Here is a 24,657-nt window from a genome sequence, read left to right on the forward strand (position 1 = left end):
ATGTTCTCTCAGTGGAAATCTCAATAGCAGTGCTCAGTATCAATGGTTACTTATTGCTGCTCAGTAATACTAGTAGTGTGTCTCTCCTGCTCAGTGTCAGTTCTCAGTAGTATCCTCATCAGTGCTCAGTATCACTGCTCATTGTCTTGTGCTGCATTGTGGTGCTCAGCATACTACAGTACATTACTAATAGTCCAGTGCTGCATCTTGCTGCTCAGTGTCAGTTCTAGTATCCTCATCAGTGCTCACAATCACTGTTCATTGCATTTTGGTTTTCTGTATACTACAGTAACATAGTAATATAGTAACATATAGTAACATAGTTTTTGAGGTTGAATAGAGGCAAATTGCCCATCGTGTTCAACCTGTTTTAAGTTGTGATGATTCTACATACTTGCTGAATAATGTTTTATGACTAGTTAGCTACTATAACTCATGTTACCCCCGGATTAACCATGTTGATATTTTAAGTATTATAACCTTGGATAGCTTTTTCATTCAGAAATGTATCCATTCCTTTTTTAAATCCAATTACAGAGTCCGCCATTACCACCTTCCCTGGCAGGGAATTCCACATCCTGATTGCCCTAACAGTGAAGATCATAGTATCTCACCTGGCAGGTAAGTAGGAGTTGGGCTAGAGCTGTGGAGGATTGCTGCTCGGGCACCCCCTCTCAAGTGAAGGAGATCCAACTGAGGCAGCACAAGGGAACTCTCGAAAGAAGAACAAGGCTAGAGGAAGATCTGAGACAAAGAAATCTGACTTTTACCAGAGCTGACCAGAGGAAAGCACAAACACAGTCCCCCACTACCACAAATAATGCAGTCGAGTTTCCCACATTTGGGGAAATCACAGGGGTCAGCATACCCAGAATGCAATGAATGAACCTCACCCTGGGAGAACAATCTTCATGACCATGGTATCTCCTATGCAAAATAAGTATGATTTGGGATAGGGCTGGGGAGGGCCGCTGCTCAGGCACATCTCTGTCAAGTAAAGGAGATTCAACTGAGGCAGCACAAGGGAACTCTCATCTGGGGACAACAACTGCAGGGAGAACACATATTTTCAGATGAAAATCTTGGTCATGCTCTGGTTTCTCTTCAGAACGAACAAATCTTTCGCCTTTTACTAAAGATTTCCGTGGAGAGGAGCAAAACTGAGTTTTACCTCAATTTTTGCATGCCCCATCTTTTTGGGGTTTCTTTTATCGGTTTAAAGATAGAATGAGTGTGCTTTAATGAAAGCTCATTTGCATAGAAATTACAGTAAATGTTTGTTTCTTTTCAAACAGAACTTTCTTGACCATGCTACTTGCTTGAAAGATCTGGGAGCACATGGAATACAGTACAAACCATGCTTATAGCAAGGAGAAGCCAGGTGAGAAATCTGCTTTCTTTCAAATTGGGCGCTCACTTTGATCTGAATGAGGACTGCTGGCATGGCACTCAGGCGACAGGTGGAATCTTGGTCATGCTCTGGTTTCTCTTCAGAATGAACAAATCTTTCGCCTTTTATTAAAGATTATCCGTGGAGAGGAGCAAAACTGAGTTTTATCTCAATTTTTGCATGCCCCATATTATTGGGGTTTCTTTTATCAGTTTAAAGACAGAACGAGTGAGCTTTCTTGTTGGCTTTAATGTAAGTTTATTTGTATAACAATGACAGTAAATGTCTGTTTCTTTTCAAGCAGAACTTTCTTGACCATACTAATTGCTTGAAAGATCTGGGAGCACATGGAAAAGAGTACAAACCATGCTTATAGCAAGGGGAAGCCTGGTGAGAAATCTGCTTTCTTTCTTTCATATTGGGTGCTCACTTTGAGCTGAATGAGGACTGCTGGCATGGCACTCAGGCGACAGGTGGAATCTTGGTCATGCTCTGGTTTCTCGTCAGAACGAACAAATCTTTCGCCTTTTACTAAAGATTTCCGTGGAGAGGAGCAAAACTGAGTTTTATCTAAATTTTTGCATGCCCCATATTATTGGGGTTTCTTTTATCAGTTTAAAGACAGAACGAGTGTGCTTTCTTGTTAGCTTTAATGTAAGTTGCCATAGATGCAGTGAAACACGCGTGTAGGGCACGGCGTGTCCGCGTGTATTTGACTCATGTGAAATGTTATAAAACAAAAATATATGATTATGATGTTAGCTGTTAGTCTCCACTAATAGGGAATAGAAGCTGAGCTATAAGAAAGGAATACACTAGATATGATGTCACTTAGCAATTACAATGTCTAAAGTGCATACAGATAGCTACTAATAACTCTTGATAAGAATGTATATCAGTGTGGGTATATTTATATGATGGGATATTGGGACTAGTGAATATATATCACTCCTGCTGTCCAGATTGGCAATAACCAGACAATTATGATAAGAGTAGAGATGTCACATGGGCTGCTATAGATATTAATTTAATGCTGTATGTGTCATTTGTTACAAATGGATACATTTTCTATGAGTCAGCCTAGCAGCTGCATGTTCTAACAGAACACTATCCTCACACAGAATCTGCTAACCTTGAGATAACTAAATGACAGTGTGTAACAGTCTCTTTACTATAAGACTGTTACAAAGTAATACAGAATCTGCTAACCTTGAGATAACTAAATGACAGTGTGTAACAGTCTCTTTACTATAAGACTGTTACAAAGTAATACCGGTATATATATTTGAAGTCAGTCTAGCAGCTGTGTGTTCCAGCAGTTTATAAGACAAAGAAAATCTCCTATTGTGGAATCTAGACACATGGGACTGCTGGCCTGTGTCATACTATTTATATGTAATACCAGTAACATGTATATAACTGTTACATAATTGTTACAAATGGATAAATCTTTGAGTCAGCCTAGCAGCTGCATGTCCTAACAGGACACCATAAATCCTTTACAGTGTAACAAATTGATTGGTAACACTTAAAGGCTGGAGAGCAGTTATATGCCTTACTAGCATACTCAATATACCACATTATTACACCAGTTACCACGATTATTGACAGCGCATTTGATATATTATATTACCCTCACACTGAGTCTGTTTACCTTTAGATAACTAAGTGACCGAATATGTAACGGTTTCTCTATCATAAGACTGTTACAAAGTGAGATAGATATATTTGGAAGTCAGTCAAACAGCTGTGTGTTTCAGCGGTTTATAAGAAAATTCCTCATTGTGGAATCTGGACCACTAAGGGTTATTATATATATAGCACATGGAATTGCCACATCTCCCTATATGATAATTTCATTACACTGTAACATAATAAGAATTAACTCTTTAACAGTGTAAATAGAGAGTAATGAATCTCTGACACATGGAATATATTATTTCTTAGATGAATTGGATAAACCATTATGACAGACACTTTGCTTCCTAATAAGAATTGAGGTGGCTATACCTCTAAGGAAAGCATTATTGCCTACGCCTAGATCAGATTAAATAAGATCTGGCTGAATATATGAAGGAAGGTTGCTATTTATATGAGAATTGGAATTGCTATATTCCTTAAGGCAACCCCACCGATTGATATATGTTGTCAATTAAGTATATCTGAACGGCTATATCTGGACCAGATTTAATAAGATCTGGCTGATTATATGAAGGAGGGCTGCTATTTATATTAGAATTGCCATATTCCTTAAGGCAACCGCACCTGTTGGTATATCTCGCCAATTAACTATATCTAAACAGCTAAATTAAAGCTATTCATCATTTTTTTAGTTTGGATATTAATAAATATGATCTTTCCATGATGCATAGAGATTTCCCTATCAAGTGATTCCTTATCCGATATAGAAAGCTATGGTATTGAATTTAGGAATATAGTCTTAGGGGACACAGAGAAATAAGTGATCCCCATCTACCTAAGCACCCCACAAATTGGAGGTTAGCTTACCGGTTATACTCAATCACCCCCACAAATTCGCCAATGGGGATGGCTTCCCGGGAGGTAACCCCTATTGAGTGAAGGGAGTATATAGGATACGACCCAGTGGTACCTGACGACATAGATACTAACAGCTATTTAATAACATTACGCTAGAAAGTGATTATTAGCAACATATATATCTATATAAACAACCCCGCCAGGGTTGTGCCTTCAAAAATAATCACACACGGACACGCTTTTTAAACCTTTTTTTCACATCTCTTTATTCTTCTTATGCACATGTATGTTAGTTCTGTGATTTTAACCTTTATGTTTCACTGCAGTTTGGGATAATAATATTAATATTTATCCAATTTTAATACATACTTAATAAAGGTTATATTTTATGATTCATTCATTCTGTCCAGTGCGTCAACAGTGCAGATTTCTTCTTGTTTTTTCTCCCAAATTCTATAACAATGACAGTAAATGTTGTTACTTTTCAAACAGAACTTTCTTGACCATGCTACTTGCTTGAAAGATCTGGGAGCACATGGAAAACAGTACAAACCATGCAGTATCACAAGAGCCTTTATTTGATCTTTCATGAAGATAGAGCAGAATTGAGGACACGTCAACAATTTCTGCCGAAGGTGGTTCATCTTTCCACATGGTGCCTTTGGCCACTGACACCTTCGTTGAGTCAAAGTCTCTGGCTGTGGTCAGAACTTTGAAAATTTATGTCACCAGAACGGTTCAGATTAGGAAAACAGAGGCTCTGTTTGTCCTGTATGCTCCCAACAGGATTGGGTGTCCTGCTTCCATGTAGACCATTATGCGCTGGATCTGTGGTAAGATTCAGCATGCTCATTCCACGGCAGGATTGCCGTTACTGAATTAGGTGAAGACCCATTCTACTAGAAAGGTGGGTTCATCCTGGGCAGCTGGTCGGGGAGTCTCGGCATTGCAACTTTGCCGAGCAGCTATTTAGTAAACACTTTTGCTAAGTTTTACAAGTTTGATACCTTGGCTGATGATAACCTCAAGTTGGGTCATTCGGTGCTGCAGAGTCGTACGCACTCTCCCACCCGTTCAAGAGCTTTGGTATAACCCCATGGTTCTTAATGTGACCCCAGCATCCTCTAGGTCGTATGAGAAAATAGGATTTTAATACCTACCGGTAAATCCTTTTCTCTTAGTCCGTAGAGGATGCTGGGCACCCGTCCCAGTCCATACTGTGTCTGCAGTTATTACTTGTGGTTATACACATGTTGTGTTATGGTTCTGGTCAGCTTTTTGCTGCAATTGTTCATGCCGTTGGCTTGTGTTCTGTTGAATGCCACGTTCTGCGGCATGCTTAAGGTGTGAGCTGGTAAGATGCTCACCTTAGTTTAACAATAAATCCTTTCCTCGAAATGTCCGTCTCCCTGGGCACAGTTCCTATAACTGGAGTCTGGAGGAGGGGCATAGAGGGAGGAGCCAGTTCACACCCTTTGAAAGTCTTAAAGTGCCCATGTCTTTTGCGGATCCCGTCTATACCCCATGGTTCTTAATGTGACCCCAGCATCCTCTACGGACTAAGAGAAAAGGATGCCCTTGCGCACTATCCTGACTTCTCCTCCCGTCTGCTTACTTTGTGCCTTCCAACGCACAATGCGAACTACAGGTGGTGCTGCAGGGCCCACACCCTTTTACTTGCCTTACAGAACAGCTCTGGAGCTGTTACAGTGCCCAGCTGCTGCAAGAAATCAGCTTGAATGCTTCAGGGGATGGGGCATGGCCAACATGAGCCCCACACCAAAGGAGGGTGGGGGTGTTTAATGCGAACTAGGGGTCATCCAAGCACCGCAAAAGGCCGCCATGCCCTGCATGCCCCTTTTCTCTTTTCATATGCAGATGAGAGTTCCAGTCAACTTTGGTCCACTGCTTGGATGACATCACCGTATGCAAATCCGTCTTCTGCAGACCTTCCCCCTGGAATGCTTGTACTAGTTGTTGCATATGGTTTGATATTTGATGGTGCTTCAATATTAGGCAGCCTTCCACCCTCCCATGTTCATCTGAACAGATGTGGTCTCCCTGCAGTTGTTGTCCCCAGACGAGAGTTCCCTTGTGCGTCCTCAGTTGAATCTCCTTAACTTGACGGGGGAGGGGCTGCCCGAGCAGCCACCCTCCCCAGCCCTATCCCAACTCATACTTATTTTGCATATGAGATCTCTTGATCATGAAGATTGTTCTCACAGGGTGAGGTTCATCCATTATATTTTAAAATAGGAAGGTACAAATTACATATTTGAATTGCATCTATGTGCTGGATTCAAATGTCCCCCCCCCCTTCCTTTCTCAATTGTGCCCGTCAGCAGCTATTCTAAGGTTGCTGCCAATGGGTGTGACACATTAATTTCTTCTGTGGGGTACACTGGACTCCACAAGGATTCACATTGGGGTGTAGAGTAGGATCTTGATCTGAGGCACCAACCGGCTCAAAGCTTTTGACTGTTCCCAAGATGCTCAGTGCATTCTCCTCTATAACCCCGCTTCCATGAACAGGGAGCTCAGTTTGTAGTTGGTGCCTTCAGTAGCAGGCCTCTTAACAGGGGCCTGCCTCAGGCAGCCTATTCTTAGCTATTAATTTTGACAAGAAAAGAAGAACTTGTTTTATGAGAATCTACAAGGGCTGCAGCAGGCTAGGTCTAATAGACATCTTTACTGCAGCTTCATCACTCCCAGCGGCGCTGTATACTCCCGTGCCCTGGTTGCTGGGTCACTGCAGCGGAGGCTCCAGTTTCTTCCTAAGGTCAGTCACACACACACCGCCCTTCCGGATCACGAGGCCGCTGATGAAGGGGAGCGTGGCCGTAGGGGGTGGACCGTGTGCGCACTGGCGTGGACACTGATTACTGGGCAGCCGCTCCACTAGCCACCAGGTACAGTTAAGGAGCACAGGTCTGGGAGTTTTACTCCTATATTAACCCAATTTTGTACTGCCCGCAGCGCATTGTGATAGGTAATAGGGCCTGATTCAGGTTGGATTGCAATCACAATAAGCGATCCAACTGCAAAAATTGCTAAGAGCATACGCATGTGCCTGCATTTTCTGCGGCACCCCGCAGAGAATGCGATCGCCTCTGCCTGTCAATCGGGGCGGGGGGGGGGGAGAGGGGGGTCAGCAACACTCCATTTCCAAGTCAGGGATGGAGCGGTGCGGGGGCAAGGCTTCAAAATGGGGTCTGCAACGGAGGAGACACAGGGGGCGTGGTCACAGCGGCTGTATGACATCACATTCAGCCGCTGTGATCACAAAAATGGTGGCGGCTTCCTGCGCGCACATACAGTCTGCACCAGCAGGAGGCTACACCAATTTATATGATCACGCTGAACTGCAGTGCGACTGCAATTACAGCATGGTCAAGAATGGAGGCGTCATGCTCGGTGGCCATGCCCTGTCACTGTGCAGGAGCCAGCACCGCACACACACTAGTCCCCGGGTGCAGCCCCCAACCCCCGGGACACCCGGAGCAACAAAATGTAGATTCAGGCCACCAGGCCACGCCCCTACCTATGAAACCATGCCTCCTTTTTACCATTGCACTGCTTATCTGCGCGCACTGCATTACAATCTCCCTCGCCACCTCTCTGGGTGTCACCAGTGATAGTGACACCTCTGCCATGCTTGTAGCAGCTGGTCCTAAGATCTACGCCTCAAGCCCTGAGTGTTTGCCCTTGTGACTTGTTGATCATCATAGCGAAGCAGATGCTTACAGAAAACTGCAGGGGCTTAGATTGAAAATAAAAAAATTGATGGGTATAAGGTAGAGAGGAGCGGGTTCGGTTCTCCGAGAACCGAATTCCCGACGAACTCCACGTGGTTTACACTGGTCCGAGGCAGGCTCGGTTGTTCCCGCCTGACTCGGAAAACCTGAACAAGGGAAAATGTCATCATCCCGCTGTCGGATTCTCGCGAGATTCGGATTCCATATAAAGAGCTGCGCGTTGCCGCCATTTTTACTCGTGCATTGAAGAGAGAGCGGAGAGGACGTGGCTATGTTCTCTCAGTGGAAATCTCAATATCAGTGCTCAGTATCAGTGGTTACTTATTGCTGCTCTGTAATACTAGTAGTGTGTCTCTCCTGCTCAGTGTCAGTTCTCAGTAGTATCCTCATCAGTGCTCAGTATCACTGCTCATTGTCTTGTGCTGCATTGTGGTGCTCAGCATACTACAGTACATTACTAATAGTCCAGTGCTGCATCTTGCTGCTCAGTGTCAGTTCTAGTATCCTCATCAGTGCTCACTATCACTGCTCATTACATTGTGGTGTTCTGTATACTACAGTAACATAGTAATATAGTAACATATAGTAACATAGTTTTTGAGGTTGAATAGAGGCAAATTGCCCATCGTGTTCAACCTGTTTTAAGTTGTGATGATTCTACATACTTGCTGAATAATGTTTTATGACTAGTTAGCTACTATAACTCATGTTACCCCCGGATTAACCATGTTGATATTTTAAGTATTATAACCTTGGATAGCTTTTTCATTCAGAAATGTATCCATTCCTTTTTTAAATCCAATTACAGAGTCCGCCATTACCACCTTCCCTGGCAGGGAATTCCACATCCTGATTGCCCTAACAGTGAAGATCATAGTTCACCTGGCAGGTAAGTAGGAGTTGGGCTAGAGCTGTGGAGGATTGCTGCTCGGGCACCCCCTGTCAAGTGAAGGAGATCCAACTGAGGCAGCACAAGGGAACTCTCGAAAGAAGAACAAGGCTAGAGGAAGATCTGAGACAAAGAAATCTGACTTTTACCAGAGCTGACCAGAGGAAAGCACAAACACAGTCCCCCACTACCACAAATAATGCAGTCGAGTTTCCCACATTTGGGGAAATCACAGGGGTCAGCATACCCAGAGTGCAATGAATGAACCTCACCCTGGGAGAACAATCTTCATGACCATGGTATCTCCTATGCAAAATAAGTATGATTTGGGATAGGGCTGGGGAGGGCCGCTGCTCAGGCACATCTCTGTCAAGTAAAGGAGATTCAACTGAGGCAACACAAGGGAACTCTCATCTGGGGACAACAACTGCAGGGAGAACACATATTTTCAGATGAACATGGGAGGGCAGAAGGCTGCCTAATACTGAAGCACCCCCAAACAACAAACCAAATGCAACTACTAGTGCAAACATTCCTGGGGGTAGGCCTGCAGCAGATGGATTTGCATATGGTGATGTCATCCAAGCAGTGGGTCAAAGTTGGCTTCAACCCTCGTCTGCATATGAAAATAAAAAAGGGGTGTGCAGGGCATGGCGGCCTTTTGCGGCGCTTGGATGACCCCTAGTTCGCATTAAACACCTCCACCTTCCTTCGGTGTGGGGCTCATGTTGGCTATGCCCCAGCCCCTGAAGCATTCAAGCTGATTTCTTGCAGCAGCTGGGCACTGTAACAGCTCCAGAGCTGCTCTGCAAAGCAAGTAAAAGGGTGTGGGCCCTGCAGCACTACCTGTAGTTTGCATTGTGCGTTGGAAGGCACAAAGTAAGCAGACGGGAGAAGTCAGGATAGTGCACAAGGGCATAGAAGGGAGCGGCTCAAGAAAAGAGAAGTGGAAACAGACAGCAAACTAGGCTGGAGAGAGACCTGAGACAAAGAGATCTGAATTATACGAGAGCCGACCAGAGGAAACACAAATTATGTAATCAAGTGTCCCACATTTGGGGAAATCGTAGGAGCAGCACACCCAGAGTGCATTGGGTGAGCCTTGCCCTGGGAGAAGCACCTTCCTGATCATAGTATCTCACCTGGCAGGTAAGTAGGAGTTGGGCTAGAGCTGGGGAGGGTCGCTGTTCGGGCACCCCCCTGTCAAGTGAAGGAGATCCAACTGAGGCAGCACAAGGAAACTCTCGAAAAAAGAACAAGGCTAGAGGAAGATCTGAGACAAAGAAATCTGACTTTTACCAGAGCTGACCAGAGGAAAGCACAAACACAGTCCCCCACTACCACAAATAATGCAGTCGAGTTTCCCACATTTGGGGAAATCACAGGGGTCAGCATACCCAGAATGCAATGAATGAACCTCACCCTGGGAGAACAATCTTCATGACAATGGTATCTCCTATGCAAAATAAGTATGATTTGGGATAGGGCTGGGGAGGGCCGCTGCTCAGGCACATCTCTGTCAAGTAAAGGAGATTCAACTGAGGCAGCACAAGGGAACTCTCATCTGGGGACAACAACTGCAGGGAGAACAGATATTTTCAGATGAACATGGGAGAGCAGAAGGCTGCCTAATACTGAAGCACCCCCAAACAACAAACCAAATGCAACAACTAGTACAAGCATTCCTGGGAAAAGGTCTGCAGAAGACGGATTTGCATACGGTGATGTCATCCAAGCAGTGGGCCAAAGTTGGCTGGAACCCTCATCTGCATATGAAAAGAGAAAAGGGGTATGCAGGGCATGGCGGCCTTTTGCGGCGCTTGGATGACCCTTAGTTCGCATTAAACACCTCCACCCTCCGTCGGTGTGGGGCTCATGTTGGCTATGCCCCAGCCCCTGAAGCATTCAAGCTGATTTCTTGCAGCAGCTGGGCACTGTAACAGCTCCAGAGCTGCTCTGAAAGGCAAGTAAAAGGGTGTGGGCCCTGCAGCACTACCTGTAGTTTGCATTGTGCGTTGGAAGGCACAAAGTAAGCAGACAGGAGAAGTCAGGAGAGTGCACAAGGGCATAGAAGGCAGCGGCTCAAGAAAAGAGAAGTGGAAACAGACAGCAAACTAGGCTGGAGAGAGACCTGAGACAAAGAGATCTGAATTATACGAGAGCCGACCAGGGGAAACACAAATTATGCAGTCAAGTTTCCCACATTTGGGGAAATCGCAGGAGCAGCACACCCAGAGTGCAATGGGTGAGCCTTGCCCTGGGAGAAGCACCTTCATGATCATAGTATCTCACCTGGCAGGTATGTAGGAGTTGGGCTAGAGCTGGGGAGGGTCGCTGCTTGGGTACCCCCCTGTCAAGTGAAGGAGATCAAACTGAGGCAGCACAATGGAACTCTCGAAAGAAGAACAAGGCTAGAGGAAGATCTGAGACAAAGAAATCTGACTTTTACCAGAGCTGACCAGAGGAAAACACAAACACAGTCCCCCACTACCACAAATAATGCAGTTGAGTTTCCCACATTTGGGGAAATCACAGGGGTCAGCATACTCAGAATGCAATGAATGAACCTCACCCTGGGAGAACAATCTTTATGACCATGGTATCTCCTATGCAAAATAAGTATGATTTGGGAATTGGCTGGGGAGGGCCGCTGCTCAGGCACATCTCTGTCAAGTAAAGGAGATTCAACTGAGGCAGCACAAAGGAACTCTCATCTGGGGACAACAACTGCCGGGAGAACACATATTTTCAGATGAACATGGGAGGGCAGAAGGCTGCCTAATACTGAAGCACCCCCAAACAACAAACCAAATGCAACAACTAGTACAAGCATTCCTGGGGGAAGGTCTGCAGAAGACGGATTTGCATACAGTGATGTCATCCAAGCAGTGGGCCAAAGTTGGCTGGAACCCTCATCTGCATATGAAAAGAGAAAAGGGGTATGCAGGGCATGGCGGCCTTTTGCGGCGCTTGGATGACCCTTAGTTCGCATTAAACACCCCCACCCTCCTTCGGTGTGGGGCTCATGTTGGCCATGCCCCAGCCCCTGAAGCATTCAAGCTGATTTCTTTCAGCAGCTTGGCACTGTAACAGCTCCAGAGCTGCTCTGTAAGGTAAGTAAAAGGGTGTGGGCCCTGCAGCACTACCTGTAGTTTGCATTGTGCATCGGAAGGCACAAAGTAAGCAGACAGGAGGAGAAGTCAGGATAGTGCACAAGGGTGTAGAAGGGAGGGGCTCAAGAAAAAAGAAGTGGAAACAGACAGCAAACTAGGCTGGAGAGAGACCTGAGACAAAGAGATCTGAATTATATGAGAGCCGACTAGGGAAAACACAAATTATGCAGTCAAGTTTCCCACATTTGGGGAAATCGCAGGAGCAGCACACCCAGAGTGCAATGGGTGAGCCTTGCCCTGGGAGAAGCAACTTCATGATCATAGTATCTCACCTGGCAGGTAAGTAGGAGTTGGGCTAGAGCTGGGGAGGGTCGCTGCTCGGGCACCCCCCTGTCAAGTGAAGGAGATCCAACTGAGGCAGCACAAGGGAACTCTTGAAAGAAGAACAAGGCTAGAGGAAGATCTGAGACAAAGAAATCTGACTTTTACCAGAGCTGACCAGAGGAAAGCACAAACACAGTCCCCCACTACCACAAATAATGCAGTTGAGTTTCCCACATTTGGGGAAATCACAGAGGTCAGCTACCCAGAATGCAATGAATGAACCTAACCCTGGGAGAACAATCTTCATGACCATGGTATCTCCTATGCAAAATAAGTATGATTTGGGATAGGGCTGGGGAGGGCCGCTGCTCAGGCACATCTCTGTCAAGTAAAGGAGATTCAACTGAGGCAGCACAAGGGAACTCTCATCTGGGGACAACAACTGCAGGGAGAACACATATTTTCAGATGAACATGGGAGGGCAGAAGGCTGCCTAATACTGAAGCACCCCCAAACAACAAACCAAATGCAACAACTAGTGCAAGCATTCCTGGGGGAAGGCCTGCCGCAGATGGATTTGCATATGGTGATGTCATCCAAGCAGTGGGTCAAAGTTGGCTTCAACCCTCGTCTGCATATGAAAAGAGAAAAGGGGCATGCAGGGCATGGCGGCCTTTTGCGGCGCTTGGCTGACCCCTAGTTTGCATTAAACACCTCCACCCTCCGTCGGTGTGGGGCTCTTGTTGGCTATGCCCCAGCACCTGAAGCATTCAAGCTGATTTCTTGCTGCAGCTGGGCACTGTAACAGCTCCAGAGCTGCTCTGTAAGGCAAGTAAAAGGGTGTGGGCCCTGCAGCACTACCTGTAGTTTGCATTGTGCGTTGGAAGGCACAAAGTAAGCAGACAGGAGAAGTCAGGAGAGTGCACAAGGGCATAGAAGGCAGCGGCTCAAGAAAAGAGAAGTGGAAACAGACAGCAAACTAGGCTGGAGAGAGACCTGAGACAAAGAGATCTGAATTATACGAGAGCCGACCAGGGGAAACACAAATTATGCAGTCAAGTTTCCCACAGGAGTATATAGGATACGACCCAGTGGTACCTGACGACATAGATACTAACAGCTATTTAATAACATTACGCTAGAAAGTGATTATTAGCAACATATATATCTATATAAACAACCCCGCCAGGGTTGTGCCTTCAAAAATAATCACACACGGACACGCTTTTTAAACCTTTTTTTCACATCTCTTTATTCTTCTTATGCACATGTATGTTAGTTCTGTGATTTTAACCTTTATGTTTCACTGCAGTTTGGGATAATAATATTAATATTTATCCAATTTTAATACATACTTAATAAAGGTTATATTTTATGATTCATTCATTCTGTCCAGTGCGTCAACAGTGCAGATTTCTTCTTGTTTTTTCTCCCAAATTCTATAACAATGACAGTAAATGTTGTTTCTTTTCAAACAGAACTTTCTTGACCATGCTTCTTTTTTGAAAGATCTGGGAGCACATGGAAAACAGTACAAACCATGCAGTATCACAAGAGCCTTTATTTGATCTTTCATGAAGATAGAGCAGAATTGAGGACACGTCAACAATTTCTGCCGAAGGTGGTTCATCTTTCCACATGGTGCCTTTGGCCACTGACACCTTCGTTGAGTCAAAGTCTCTGGCTGTGGTCAGAACTTTGAAAATTTATGTCACCAGAACGGTTCAGATTAGGAAAACAGAGGCTCTGTTTGTCCTGTATGCTCCCAACAGGATTGGGTGTCCTGCGTCCATGTAGACCATTATGCGCTGGATCTGTGGTAAGATTCAGCATGCTCATTCCACGGCAGGATTGCCGTTACTGAATTAGGTGAAGACCCATTCTACTAGAAAGGTGGGTTCATCCTGGGCAGCTGGTCGGGGAGTCTCGGCATTGCAACTTTGCCGAGCAGCTATTTAGTAAACACTTTTGCTAAGTTTTAAAAGTTTTAGAGTAAAGGAGATTCAACTGAGGCAGCACAAGGGAACTCCCATCTGGGGACAACAACTGCAGTGAGAACACATATTTTCAGATGAACATGGGAGGGCAGAAGGCTGCCTAATACTGAAGCACCCCCAAACAACAAACCAAATGCAACAACTAGTACAAGCATTCCTGGGGGAAGGTCTGCAGAAGACGGATTTGCATACAGTGATGTCATCCAAGCAGTGGGCCAAAGTTGGCTGGAACCCTCATCTGCATATGAAAAGAGAAAAGGGGTATGCAGGGCATGGCGGCCTTTTGCGGCGCTTGGATGACCCTTAGTTCGCATTAAACACCCCCACCCTCCTTTGGTGTGGGGCTCATGTTGGCCATGCCCCAGCCCCTGAAGCATTCAAGCTGATTTCTTGCAGCAGCTTGGCACTGTAACAGCTCCAGAGCTGCTCTGTAAGGCAACTAAAAGGGTGTGGGCCCTGCAGCACTACCTGTAGTTTGCATTGTGCATTGGAAGGCACAAAGTAAGCAGACAGGAGGAGAAGTCAGGATAGTCCACAAGGGTATAGAAGGGAGGGGCTCAAGAAAAAAGAAGTGGAAACAGACAGCAAACTAGGCTGGAGAGAGACCTGAGACAAAGAGATCTGAATTATATGAGAGCCGACCAGGGGAAACACAAATTATGCAGTCAAGTTTCCCACATTTGGGGAAATCGCAGGGGCAGCACACCCAGGTGAGATACTATAATCAGGACGGTGCTTCTCCCAGGGCAAGGCTCACCCATTGCACTCTGGGTGTGCTGCTCCTACGATTTCCCCAAATGTGGGACACTTGACTGCATAATTTGTGTTTCCTCTGGTCGGCTCTCGTATAATTCAGATCTCTTTGTCTCAGGTCTCTCTCCAGCCTAGTTTGCTGTCTGTTTCCACTTCTTTTTTTCTTGAGCCCCTCCCTTCTATACCCTTGTGCACTATCCTGACTTCTCCTCCCGTATGCTTACTTTGTGCCTTCCAATGCACAATGCAAACTACAGGTAGTGCTGCAGGGCCCACACCCTTTTACTTGCCTTACAGAGCAGCTCTGGAGCTGTTACAATGCTCAGCTGCTGCAAGAAATCAGCTTGAATGCTTCATGGGATGGGGCATGGCCAACATGAGCCCCACACCAAAGGAGGGTGGGGGTGTTTAATGCGATCTAGGGGTCATCCAAGCACCGCAAAAGGCTGCCATGCCCTGCACGCCCCTTTTCTCTTTTCATAAGCAGATGAGGGTTGAAGCCAACTTTGACCCACTGCTTGGATAACATCACCATATGCAAATCCATCTGCTGCAGACCTTCCCCCAGGAATGCTTGCACTAGTTGTTGCATTTGGTTTGTTGTTTGGGGGTGCTTCAGTATTAGGCAGCCTTCTGCCCTCCCATGTTCATCTGAAAATATGTGTTCTCCCTGCAGTTGTTGTCCCCAGATGAGAGTTCCCTTGTGCTGCCTCAGTTGAATCTCCTTTACTTGACAGAGATGTGCCTGAGCAGCGGCCCTCCCCAGCCCTATCCCAAATCATACTTATTTTGCATAGGAGACACCATGGTCATGAAAATTGTTCACCCAGGGTGAGTTTCATTCATTGCATTCTGGGTATGCTGACCCCTGTGATTTCCCCAAATGTGGGAAACTCGCCTGCATTATTTGTGGTAGTGGGGGACTGTGTTTGTGTTTTCCGCTGGTCAGCTCTGGTAAAAGTCAGATTTCTTTGTCTCAGATCTTCCTCTAGCCTTGTTCTTCTTTCGAGAGTTCCATTGTGCTGCCTCAGTTGGATCTCCTTCACTTGACAGGGGGGTGCCCGAGCAGCGACCCTCCCCAGCTCTAGCCCAACTCCTACTTACCTGCCAGGTGAGATACTATGATCTTGAAGGTGCTTCTCCCAGGGCAAGGCTCACCCATTGCACTCTGGGTGTGCTGCCCCTGCGATTTCCCCAAATGTGGGAAACTTGACTGCATAATTTGTGTTTCCCCTGGTCGGCTCTCGTATAATTCAGATCTCTTTGTCTCAGGTCTCTCTCCAGCCTAGTTTGCTGTCTGTTTCCACTTCTCTTTTCTTGAGCCGCTCCCTTCTATGCCCTTGCGCACTATCCTGACTTCTCCCGTCTGCTTACTTTGTGCCTTCCAACGCACAATGCGAACTACAGGTAGTGCTGCAGGGCCCACACCCTTTTATTTGCCTTACAGAGCAGCTCTGGAGCTGTTACAGTGCCCAGCTGCTGCAAGAAATCAGCTTGAATGCTTCAGGGGCTGGGGCATAGCCAACATGAGCCCCACACCGAAGGAGGGTGGAGGTGTTTAATGCGAACTAGGGGTCATCCAAGCGCCGCAAAAGGCCGCCATGCCCTGCATAACCCTTTTCTCTTTTCATATGCAGATGAGGGTTCCAGCCAACTTTGACCCACTGCTTGGATGACATCACCGTATGCAAATTCGTCTCCTGCAGACCTTCCCCCAGGAATGCTTGTACTAGTTATTGCATATGGTTTGATATTTGATGGTGCTTCAGTATTAGGCAGCCTTCCGCCCTCCCATGTTCATCTGAAAAGATGTGGTCTCCCTGCAGTTGTTGTCCCCAGACGAGAGTTCCCTTGTGCTTCCTCAGTTGAATCTCCTTAACTTGACGGGGGAGGGGCTTGCCCGAGCAGCCACCCTCCCCAGCCCTATCCCAACTCATGCTTATTTTGCATATGAGATCTCTATATCATGAAGATTGTTCTCACAGGGTGAGGTTCATCCATTATATTTTAAAATAGGAAGGTTCAAATTACATATTTGAATTGCATCTATGTGCTGGATTCAAATGTTCCTCCCCCTTCCTTTCTCAATTGTGCCCATCAGCAGCTATTCTAAGGTTGCTGCCAATGGGTGTGACACATTAATTTCTTCTGTGGGGTACACTGGACTCCACAAGGATTCACATTGGGGTGTAGAGTAGGATCTTGATCTGAGGCACCAACCGGCTCAAAGCTTTTGACTGTTCCCAAGATGCTCAGCGCATTCTCCTCTATAACCCCGCTTCCATGAACAGGGAGCTCAGTTTGTAGTTGGTGCCTTCAGTAGCAGGCCACTTAACAGGGGCCTGCCTCAGGCAGCCTATTCTTAGCTATTAATTTTGACAAGAAAATAAGAACTTTTTTTATGAGAATCTACAAGGGCTGCAGCAGGCTAGGTCTAATAGACATCTTTACTGCAGCTTCATCACTCCCAGCGGCGCTGTATACTCCCGTGCCCTGGTTGCTGGGTCACTGCAGCGGAGGCTCCGGTTTCTTCCTAAGGTCAGTCACACACACACCGCCCTTCCGGATCACGAGGCCGCTGATGAAGGGGAGCGTGGCCGTAGGGGGTGGACCGTGTGCGCACTGGCGTGGACACTGATTACTGGGCAGCCGCTCCACAAGCCACCAGGTACAGTTAAGGAGCATAGGTCTGGGGGTTTTTCTCCCATATTAAACCAATTTTGTACTGCCCGCAGCGCATTGCGATAGGTAATAGGGCCTGATTCAGGTTGGATTGCAATCACAATAAGCGATCCAACTGCAAAAATTGCTAAGAGCATACGCAAGTGCCTGCATTTTCTGCGGCACCCCGCAGAGAATGCGATCGCCTCTGCCTGTCAATCGGGGCAGGGGGGGAGAGGGGGGTCAGCAAAACTCCATTTCCAAGTCAGGGATGGAGCGGTGCGGGGGCAAGGCTTCAAAATGGGGTCTGCAACGGAGGAGACACAGGGGGCGTGGTCACAGCGGCTGTATGACATCACATTCAGCCGCTGTGATCACAAAAATGGTGGCGGCTTCCTGCGCGCACATACAGTCTGCACCAGCAGAAGGCTACACCATTTTTTATGATCACGCTGAACTGCAGTGCGACTGCAATTACAGCATGGTCAAGAAGGGAGGCGTCATGCTGGGTGGCCATGTCCTGTCACTGTGCAGGAGCCAGCACCGCTCACACACTAGTCCCCGGGTGCAGCCCCCAACCCCCGGGACACCCGGAGCAACAAAATGTAGATTCAGGCCACCAGGCCACGCCCCTACCTATGAAACCATGCCTCCTTTTTACCATTGCGCTGCTTATCTGCGCGCACTGCATTACAATCTCCTTCGCCACCTCTCTGGGTGTCACCAGTGATAGTGACACCTCTGCCATGCTTGTAGCAGCTGGTCCTAAGATCTACGCCTCAAGCCCTGAGTGTTTGCCCTTGTGACTTGTTGATCATTATAGCGAAGCAGATGCTTACAGAAAACTGCAGGGGCTTAGATTGAAAATAAAAAAAATTATGGGTATAAGGTAGAGAGGAGCGGGTTCGGTTCTCCGAGAACCGAATTCCCCACGAACTCCACGTGGTTTACACTGGTCCGAGGCAGGCTCGGTTGTTCCCGCCTGACTCGGAAAACCTGAACAAGGGAAAATGTCATCATCCCGCTGTCGGATTCTCGCGAGATTCGGATTTCATATAAAGAGCTGCGCGTTGCCGCCATTTTTACTCGTGCATTGAAGAGAGAGCGGAGAGGACGTGGCTATGTTCTCTCAGTGGAAATCTCAATATCAGTGCTCATTATCAGTGGTTACTTATTGCTGCTCAGTAATACTAGTAGTGTGTCTCTCCTGCTCAGTGTCAGTTCTCAGTAGTATCCTCATCAGTGCTCAGTATCACTGCTCATTGTCTTGTGCTGCATTGTGGTGCTCAGCATACTACAGTACATTACTAATAGTCCAGTGCTGCATCTTGCTGCTCAGTGTCAGTTCTAGTATCCTCATCAGTGCTCACTATCACTGCTCATTACATTGTGGTGTTCTGTATACTACAGTAACATAGTAATATAGTAACATATAGTAATATAGTTTTTGAGGTTGAAAAGAGGCAAATTGCCCATCGTGTTCAACCTGTTTTAAGTTGTGATGATTCTACATACTTGCTGAATAATGTTTTATGACTGGGAGTTTTTTTAAGGTCAGTGCGCTTAGTCTCGCGTCCAAATATTCCTTTAAAGCAAAGGGTCGTCAAACAGGTTCTACTGTTTGGATTCAGTCAGTTGTGGATGCTCCGTCAGAAAACACCTCTCCAAACTTCTTTGGTGGCTGCTCAGTTCTTCAGAATATGACTTGGGTATGTTCAGTCATGAAATTCTGTGAAGGCAGGGGAGAAGAACAAGCGCCATATGGTGTAGTATTTTGAATAAATTGGAGTGATAGATAGGTATATACGAAGTAAGTACCGGATAGATTCTTGAGATTAGGCCTGTCTGTCTCACTAAATTCTTTGTGGCTGTTCCCCACCTAGGAGACAAAAGATCATCGCCATATGGTGTAGTAACCTCAGATATATCTTGGGGTACCCTCCCCTCTATTTCATGCGTACCAAAAGGAAAATTCAATATAGCATATAGGATATATTTATATCCAGGTAGATCAAGTCGGTCCAATATGATGTAATGGCTGAATCAGTCGACTGTTGCTGCCTTATATAGTATTATCAATAAAAAATTTTAATCCACAAAATAATAATACAAATTCAGATAAAAAATAAATAAAACAAATCAGAAAATCTTAGCTGATTGGTGTAGGCAGTAGTTAGGTCAGTCTCAACGCGTTTCGCCTCCAGGGCTTCCTCAGGAGAATACATCATATCAAAAGATACACATATTTATAGTGCTTTCAGTTTCGTTTTGGCCAGCACTTCCGGTTCTAACCTAAACCGGAAGTGACGCGGCAGTGGCCGGGACGAGCCGCGTCACTTCCGGTTTCACGGAGCAAACGGACTCTATGTCCGTCTTGCGCTACTTATACAGACTGATCTAAAATTTATATTAACACTGCACCACCAATGCAATCTAATGTTAAATATCAAGCCACATATGCATTTAGTATGTAAGTCGGACCGAGCACTTCCGGTTCCGGAAATGACGCGAACCGGAAGTGCTGGCCAAAATGAAACTGAAAGCACTATAAATATGTGTATCTTTTGATATGATGTATTCTCCTGAGGAAGCCCTGGAGGCGAAACGCGTTGAGACTGACCTAACTACTGCCTACACCAATCAGCTAAGATTTTCTGATTTGTTTTATTTATTTTTTATCTGAATTTGTATTATTATTTTGTGGATTAAAATTTTTTATTGATAATACTATATAAGGCAGCAACAGTCGACTGATTCAGCCATTACATCATATTGGACCGACTTGATCTACCTGGATATAAATATATCCTATATGCTATATTGAATTTTCCTTTTGGTACGCATGAAATAGAGGGGAGGGTACCCCAAGATATATCTGAGGTTACTACACCATATGGCGATGATCTTTTGTCTCCTAGGTGGGGAACAGCCACAAAGAATTTAGTGAGACAGACAGGCCTAATCTCAAGAATCTATCCGGTACTTACTTCGTATATACCTATCTATCACTCCAATTTATTCAAAATACTACACCATATGGCGCTTGCTCTTCTCCCCTGCCTTCACAATGTTTTATGACTAGTTAACTACTACAACTCATGTTCCCCCTGGATTAACCATGTTGATATTTTAAGTATTATAACCTTGGATAGCTTTTTCATTCAGAAATGTATCCATTCCTTTTTTAAATCCAATTACAGAGTCCACCATTACCACCTTCCCTGGCAGGGAATTCCACATCCTGATTGCCCTAACAGTGAAGATCATAGTATCTCACCTGGCAGGTAAGTAGGAGTTGGGCTAGAGCTGTGGAGGATTGCTGCTTGGGCACCCCCTGTCAAGTGAAGGAGATCCAACTGAGGCAGCACAAGGGAACTCTCGAAAGAAGAACAAGGCTAGAGGAAGATCTGAGACAAAGAAATCTGACTTTTACCAGAGCTGACCAGAGGAAAGCACAAACACAGTCCCCCACTACCACAAATAATGCAGTCGAGTTTCCCACATTTGGGGAAATCACAGGGGTCAGCATACCCAGAATGCAATGAATGAACCTCACCCTGGGAGAACAATCTTCATGACCATGGTATCTCCTATGCAAAATAAGTATGATTTGGGATAGGGCTGGGGAGGGCCGCTGCTCAGGCACATCTCTGTCAAGTAAAGGAGATTCAACTGAGGCAGCACAAGGGAACTCTCATCTGGGGACAACAACTGCAGGGAGAACACATATTTTCAGATGAACATGGGAGGGCAGAAGGCTGCCTAATACTGAAGCACCCCCAAACAACAAACCAAATGCAACAACTAGTGCAAGCATTCCTGGGGGAAGGCCTGCAGCAGATGGATTTGAATATGGTGATGTCATCCAAGCAGTGGGTCAAAGTTGGCTTCAACCCTCATCTGCTTATGAAAAGAGAAAAGGGGCGTGCAGGGCATGGCAGCCTTTTGCGGTGCTTGGATGACCCCTAGTTCGCATTAAACACCTCCACCCTCCTTCGGTGTGGGGCTCATGTTGGCTATGCCCCAGCCCCTGAAGCATTCAAGCTGATTTCTTGCAGCAGCTGGGCACTGTAACAGCTCCAGAGCTGCTCTGTAAAGCAAGTAAAAGGGTGTGGGCCCTGCAGCACTACCTGTAGTTTGCATTGTGCGTTGGAAGGCACAAAGTAAGCAGACGGGAGAAGTCAGGATAGTGCACAAGGGTATAGAAGGGAGGGGCTCAAGAAAAAAGAAGTGGAAACAGACAGCAAACTAGGCTGGAGAGAGACCTGAGACAAAGAGATCTGAATTATATGAGAGCCGACCAGGGGAAACACAAATTATGCAGTCAAGTTTCCCACATTTGGGGAAATCGCAGGGGCAGCACACCCAGAGTGCAATGGGTGAGCCTTGCCCTGGGAGAAGCATCTTCATGATCATAGTATCTCACCTGGCAGGTAAGTAGGAGTTGGGCTAGAGCTGGGGAGGGTCGCTGCTCGGGCACCCCCCTGTCAAGTGAAGGAGATCCAACTGAGGCAGCACAAGGGAACTCTCGAAAGAAGAACAAGGCTAGAGGAAGATCTGAGACAAAGAAATCTGACTTTTACCAGAGCTGACCAGAGGAAAGCACAAACACAGTCCCCCACTACCACAAATAATGCAGTTGAGTTTCCCACATTTGGGGAAATCACAGGGGTCAGCATACCCAGAATGCAATGAATGAACCTAACCCTGGGAGAACAATCTTCATGACCATGGTATATCCTATGCAAAATAAGTATGATTTGGGATAGGGCTGGGGAGGGCCGCTGCTCAGGCACATCTCTGTCAAGTAAAGGAGATTCAACTGAGGCAGCACAAGGGAACTCTCATCTGGGGACAACAACTGCAGGGAGAACACATATTTTCAGATGAACATGGGAGGGCAGAAGGCTGCCTAAAACTGAAGCACCCCCAAACAACAAACCAAATGCAACTACTAGTGCAAGCATTCCTGGGGGAAGGCCTGCAGCAGATGGATTTGCATATGGTGATGTCATCCAAGCAGTGGGTCAAAGTTGGCTTCAACCCTCGTCTGCATATGAAAAGAAAAAAGGGGTGTGCAGGGCATGGCGCCCTTTTGCGGCGCTTGGATGACCCCTAGTTCGCATTAAACACCTCTACCCTCCTTCGGTGTGGGGCTCATGTTGGCTATGCCCCAGCCCCTGAAGCATTTAAGCTGATTTCTTGCAGCAGCTGGGCACTGTAACAGCTCCAGAGCTGCTCTGTAAAGCAAGTAAAAGGGTGTGGGCCCTGCAGCACTACCTGTAGTTTGCATTGTGCGTTGGAAGGCACAAAGTAAGCAGACGGGAGAAGTCAGGATAGTGCACAAGGGTATAGAAGGGAGGGGCTCAAGAAAAAAGAAGTGGAAACAGACAGCAAACTAGGCTGGAGAGAGACCTGAGACAAAGAGATCTGAATTATATGAGAGCCGACCAGGGGAAACACAAATTATGCAGTCAAGTTTCCCACATTTGGGGAAATCGCAGGGGCAGCACACCCAGAGTGCAATGGGTGAGCCTTGCCCTGGGAGAAGCATCTTCATGATCATAGTATCTCACCTGGCAGGTAAGTAGGAGTTGGGCTAGAGCTGGGGAGGGTCGCTGCTCGGGCACCCCCCTGTCAAGTGAAGGAGATCCAACTGAGGCAGCACAAGGGAACTCTCAAAAGAAGAACAAGGCTAGAGGAAGATCTGAGACAAAGAAATCTGACTTTTACCAGAGCTGACCAGAGGAAAGCACAAACACAGTCCCCCACTACCACAAATAATGCAGTTGAGTTTCCCACATTTGGGGAAATCACAGGGGTCAGCATACCCAGAATGCAATGAATGAACCTAACCCTGGGAGAACAATCTTCATGACCATGGTATCTCCTATGCAAAATAAGTATGATTTGGGATAGGGCTGGGGAGGGCCGCTGCTCAGGCACATCTCTGTCAAGTAAAGGAGATTCAACTGAGGCAGCACAAGGGAACTCTCATCTGGGGACAACAACTGCAGGGAGAACACATATTTTCAGATGAACATGGGAGGGCAGAAGGCTGCCTAATACTGAAGCACCCCCAAATAACAAACCAAATGCAACAACTAGTGCAAGCATTCCTGGGGGAAGGCCTGCAGCAGATGGATTTGAATATGGTGATGTCATCCAAGCAGTGGGTCAAAGTTGGCTTCAACCCTCGTCTGCATATGAAAAGAATAAAGGGGTGTGCAGGGCATGGCGGCCTTTTGCGGCGCTTGGAATACCCCTAGTTCGCATTAAACACCTCCACCCTCCTTCGGTGTGGGGCTCATGTTGGCTATGCCCCAGCCCCTGAAGCATTCAAGCTGAATTCTTGCAGCAGCTGGGCACTGTAACAGCTCCAGAGCTGCTCTGTAAAGCAAGTAAAAGGGTGTGGGCCCTGCAGCACTACCTGTAGTTTGCATTGTGCGTTGGAAGGCACAAAGTAAGCAGACGGGAGAAGTCAGGATAGTGCACAAGGGTATAGAAGGGAGGGGCTCAAGAAAAAAGAAGTGGAAACAGACAGCAAACTAGGCTGGAGAGAGACCTGAGACAAAGAGATCTGAATTATATGAGAGCCGACCAGGGGAAACACAAATTATGCAGTCAAGTTTCCCACATTTGGGGAAATCGCAGGGGCAGCACACCCAGAGTGCAATGGGTGAGCCTTGCCCTGGGAGAAGCATCTTCATGATCATAGTATCTCACCTGGCAGGTAAGTAGGAGTTGGGCTAGAGCTGGGGAGGGTCGCTGCTCGGGCACCCCCCTGTCAAGTGAAGGAGATCCAACTGAGGCAGCACAAGGGAACTCTCGAAAGAAGAACAAGGCTAGAGGAAGATCTGAGACAAAGAAATCTGACTTTTACCAGAGCTGACCAGAGGAAAGCACAAACACAGTCCCCCACTACCACAAATAATGCAGTTGAGTTTCCCACATTTGGGGAAATCACAGGGGTCAGCATACCCAGAATGCAATGAATGAACCTAACCCTGGGAGAACAATCTTCATGACCATGGTATCTCCTATGCAAAATAAGTATGATTTGGGATAGGGCTGGGGAGGGCCGCTGCTCAGGCACATCTCTGTCAAGTAAAGGAGATTCAACTGAGGCAGCACAAGGGAACTCTCATCTGGGGACAACAACTGCAGGGAGAACACATATTTTCAGATGAACATGGGAGGGCAGAAGGCTGCCTAATACTGAAGCACCCCCAAACAACAAACCAAATGCAACAACTAGTTCAAGCATTCCTGGGGG

The 24,657-nt window shown here is 46.5% G+C and overlaps 17 non-coding genes and 4 pseudogenes across 17 annotated transcripts; 6 read left to right on the forward strand and 15 right to left on the reverse strand.

Moving 5' to 3' along the window:
* Positions 1-780: 780 nt before the first annotated feature.
* Positions 781-944, reverse strand: LOC135003977 (U1 spliceosomal RNA). Its single transcript, XR_010204855.1, has one exon. It is a non-coding gene; the product is annotated as a U1 spliceosomal RNA (small nuclear RNA).
* A 144-nt stretch (positions 945-1,088) lies between these two features.
* Positions 1,089-1,204, forward strand: LOC135004167 (U5 spliceosomal RNA). The gene has a single exon (XR_010205005.1). It is a non-coding gene; the product is annotated as a U5 spliceosomal RNA (small nuclear RNA).
* A 270-nt stretch (positions 1,205-1,474) lies between these two features.
* LOC135004218 (U5 spliceosomal RNA) lies at positions 1,475-1,591 on the forward strand. The gene has a single exon (XR_010205055.1). It is a non-coding gene; the product is annotated as a U5 spliceosomal RNA (small nuclear RNA).
* Positions 1,592-1,877: 286 nt separating this feature from the next.
* LOC135004194 (U5 spliceosomal RNA) lies at positions 1,878-1,993 on the forward strand. Its single transcript, XR_010205032.1, has one exon. It is a non-coding gene; the product is annotated as a U5 spliceosomal RNA (small nuclear RNA).
* A 6,699-nt stretch (positions 1,994-8,692) lies between these two features.
* Positions 8,693-8,856, reverse strand: LOC135003949 (U1 spliceosomal RNA). The gene has a single exon (XR_010204828.1). It is a non-coding gene; the product is annotated as a U1 spliceosomal RNA (small nuclear RNA).
* Positions 8,857-9,527: 671 nt separating this feature from the next.
* LOC135004145 (U1 spliceosomal RNA) lies at positions 9,528-9,690 on the reverse strand. The gene has a single exon (XR_010204993.1). It is a non-coding gene; the product is annotated as a U1 spliceosomal RNA (small nuclear RNA).
* Positions 9,691-9,842: 152 nt separating this feature from the next.
* LOC135003856 (U1 spliceosomal RNA) lies at positions 9,843-10,006 on the reverse strand. Its single transcript, XR_010204737.1, has one exon. It is a non-coding gene; the product is annotated as a U1 spliceosomal RNA (small nuclear RNA).
* Positions 10,007-10,677: 671 nt separating this feature from the next.
* LOC135004054 (U1 spliceosomal RNA) lies at positions 10,678-10,840 on the reverse strand. The gene has a single exon (XR_010204923.1). It is a non-coding gene; the product is annotated as a U1 spliceosomal RNA (small nuclear RNA).
* A 152-nt stretch (positions 10,841-10,992) lies between these two features.
* On the reverse strand, positions 10,993-11,156 carry LOC135004036 (U1 spliceosomal RNA). The gene has a single exon (XR_010204907.1). It is a non-coding gene; the product is annotated as a U1 spliceosomal RNA (small nuclear RNA).
* A 691-nt stretch (positions 11,157-11,847) lies between these two features.
* Positions 11,848-11,993, reverse strand: LOC135004089 (U1 spliceosomal RNA; annotated as a pseudogene).
* A 152-nt stretch (positions 11,994-12,145) lies between these two features.
* LOC135003893 (U1 spliceosomal RNA) lies at positions 12,146-12,308 on the reverse strand. The gene has a single exon (XR_010204772.1). It is a non-coding gene; the product is annotated as a U1 spliceosomal RNA (small nuclear RNA).
* Positions 12,309-14,669: 2,361 nt separating this feature from the next.
* LOC135004161 (U1 spliceosomal RNA) lies at positions 14,670-14,825 on the forward strand. Its single transcript, XR_010204999.1, has one exon. It is a non-coding gene; the product is annotated as a U1 spliceosomal RNA (small nuclear RNA).
* Positions 14,826-15,500: 675 nt separating this feature from the next.
* Positions 15,501-15,664, forward strand: LOC135003958 (U1 spliceosomal RNA). Its single transcript, XR_010204837.1, has one exon. It is a non-coding gene; the product is annotated as a U1 spliceosomal RNA (small nuclear RNA).
* A 152-nt stretch (positions 15,665-15,816) lies between these two features.
* LOC135004039 (U1 spliceosomal RNA) lies at positions 15,817-15,979 on the forward strand. The gene has a single exon (XR_010204910.1). It is a non-coding gene; the product is annotated as a U1 spliceosomal RNA (small nuclear RNA).
* A 4,845-nt stretch (positions 15,980-20,824) lies between these two features.
* Positions 20,825-20,988, reverse strand: LOC135003988 (U1 spliceosomal RNA). The gene has a single exon (XR_010204867.1). It is a non-coding gene; the product is annotated as a U1 spliceosomal RNA (small nuclear RNA).
* Positions 20,989-21,680: 692 nt separating this feature from the next.
* Positions 21,681-21,822, reverse strand: LOC135004012 (U1 spliceosomal RNA; annotated as a pseudogene).
* Positions 21,823-21,974: 152 nt separating this feature from the next.
* Positions 21,975-22,138, reverse strand: LOC135003877 (U1 spliceosomal RNA). Its single transcript, XR_010204758.1, has one exon. It is a non-coding gene; the product is annotated as a U1 spliceosomal RNA (small nuclear RNA).
* Positions 22,139-22,830: 692 nt separating this feature from the next.
* On the reverse strand, positions 22,831-22,972 carry LOC135004015 (U1 spliceosomal RNA; annotated as a pseudogene).
* A 152-nt stretch (positions 22,973-23,124) lies between these two features.
* Positions 23,125-23,288, reverse strand: LOC135004153 (U1 spliceosomal RNA). Its single transcript, XR_010204995.1, has one exon. It is a non-coding gene; the product is annotated as a U1 spliceosomal RNA (small nuclear RNA).
* A 692-nt stretch (positions 23,289-23,980) lies between these two features.
* LOC135004016 (U1 spliceosomal RNA) lies at positions 23,981-24,122 on the reverse strand (annotated as a pseudogene).
* Positions 24,123-24,274: 152 nt separating this feature from the next.
* On the reverse strand, positions 24,275-24,438 carry LOC135004164 (U1 spliceosomal RNA). The gene has a single exon (XR_010205002.1). It is a non-coding gene; the product is annotated as a U1 spliceosomal RNA (small nuclear RNA).
* Positions 24,439-24,657: the final 219 nt, after the last annotated feature.

The sequence above is a fragment of the Pseudophryne corroboree genome, unplaced genomic scaffold (genome assembly GCF_028390025.1).
Source record: "Pseudophryne corroboree isolate aPseCor3 unplaced genomic scaffold, aPseCor3.hap2 scaffold_191, whole genome shotgun sequence".
Lineage (NCBI taxonomy): Eukaryota > Metazoa > Chordata > Amphibia > Anura > Myobatrachidae > Pseudophryne > Pseudophryne corroboree.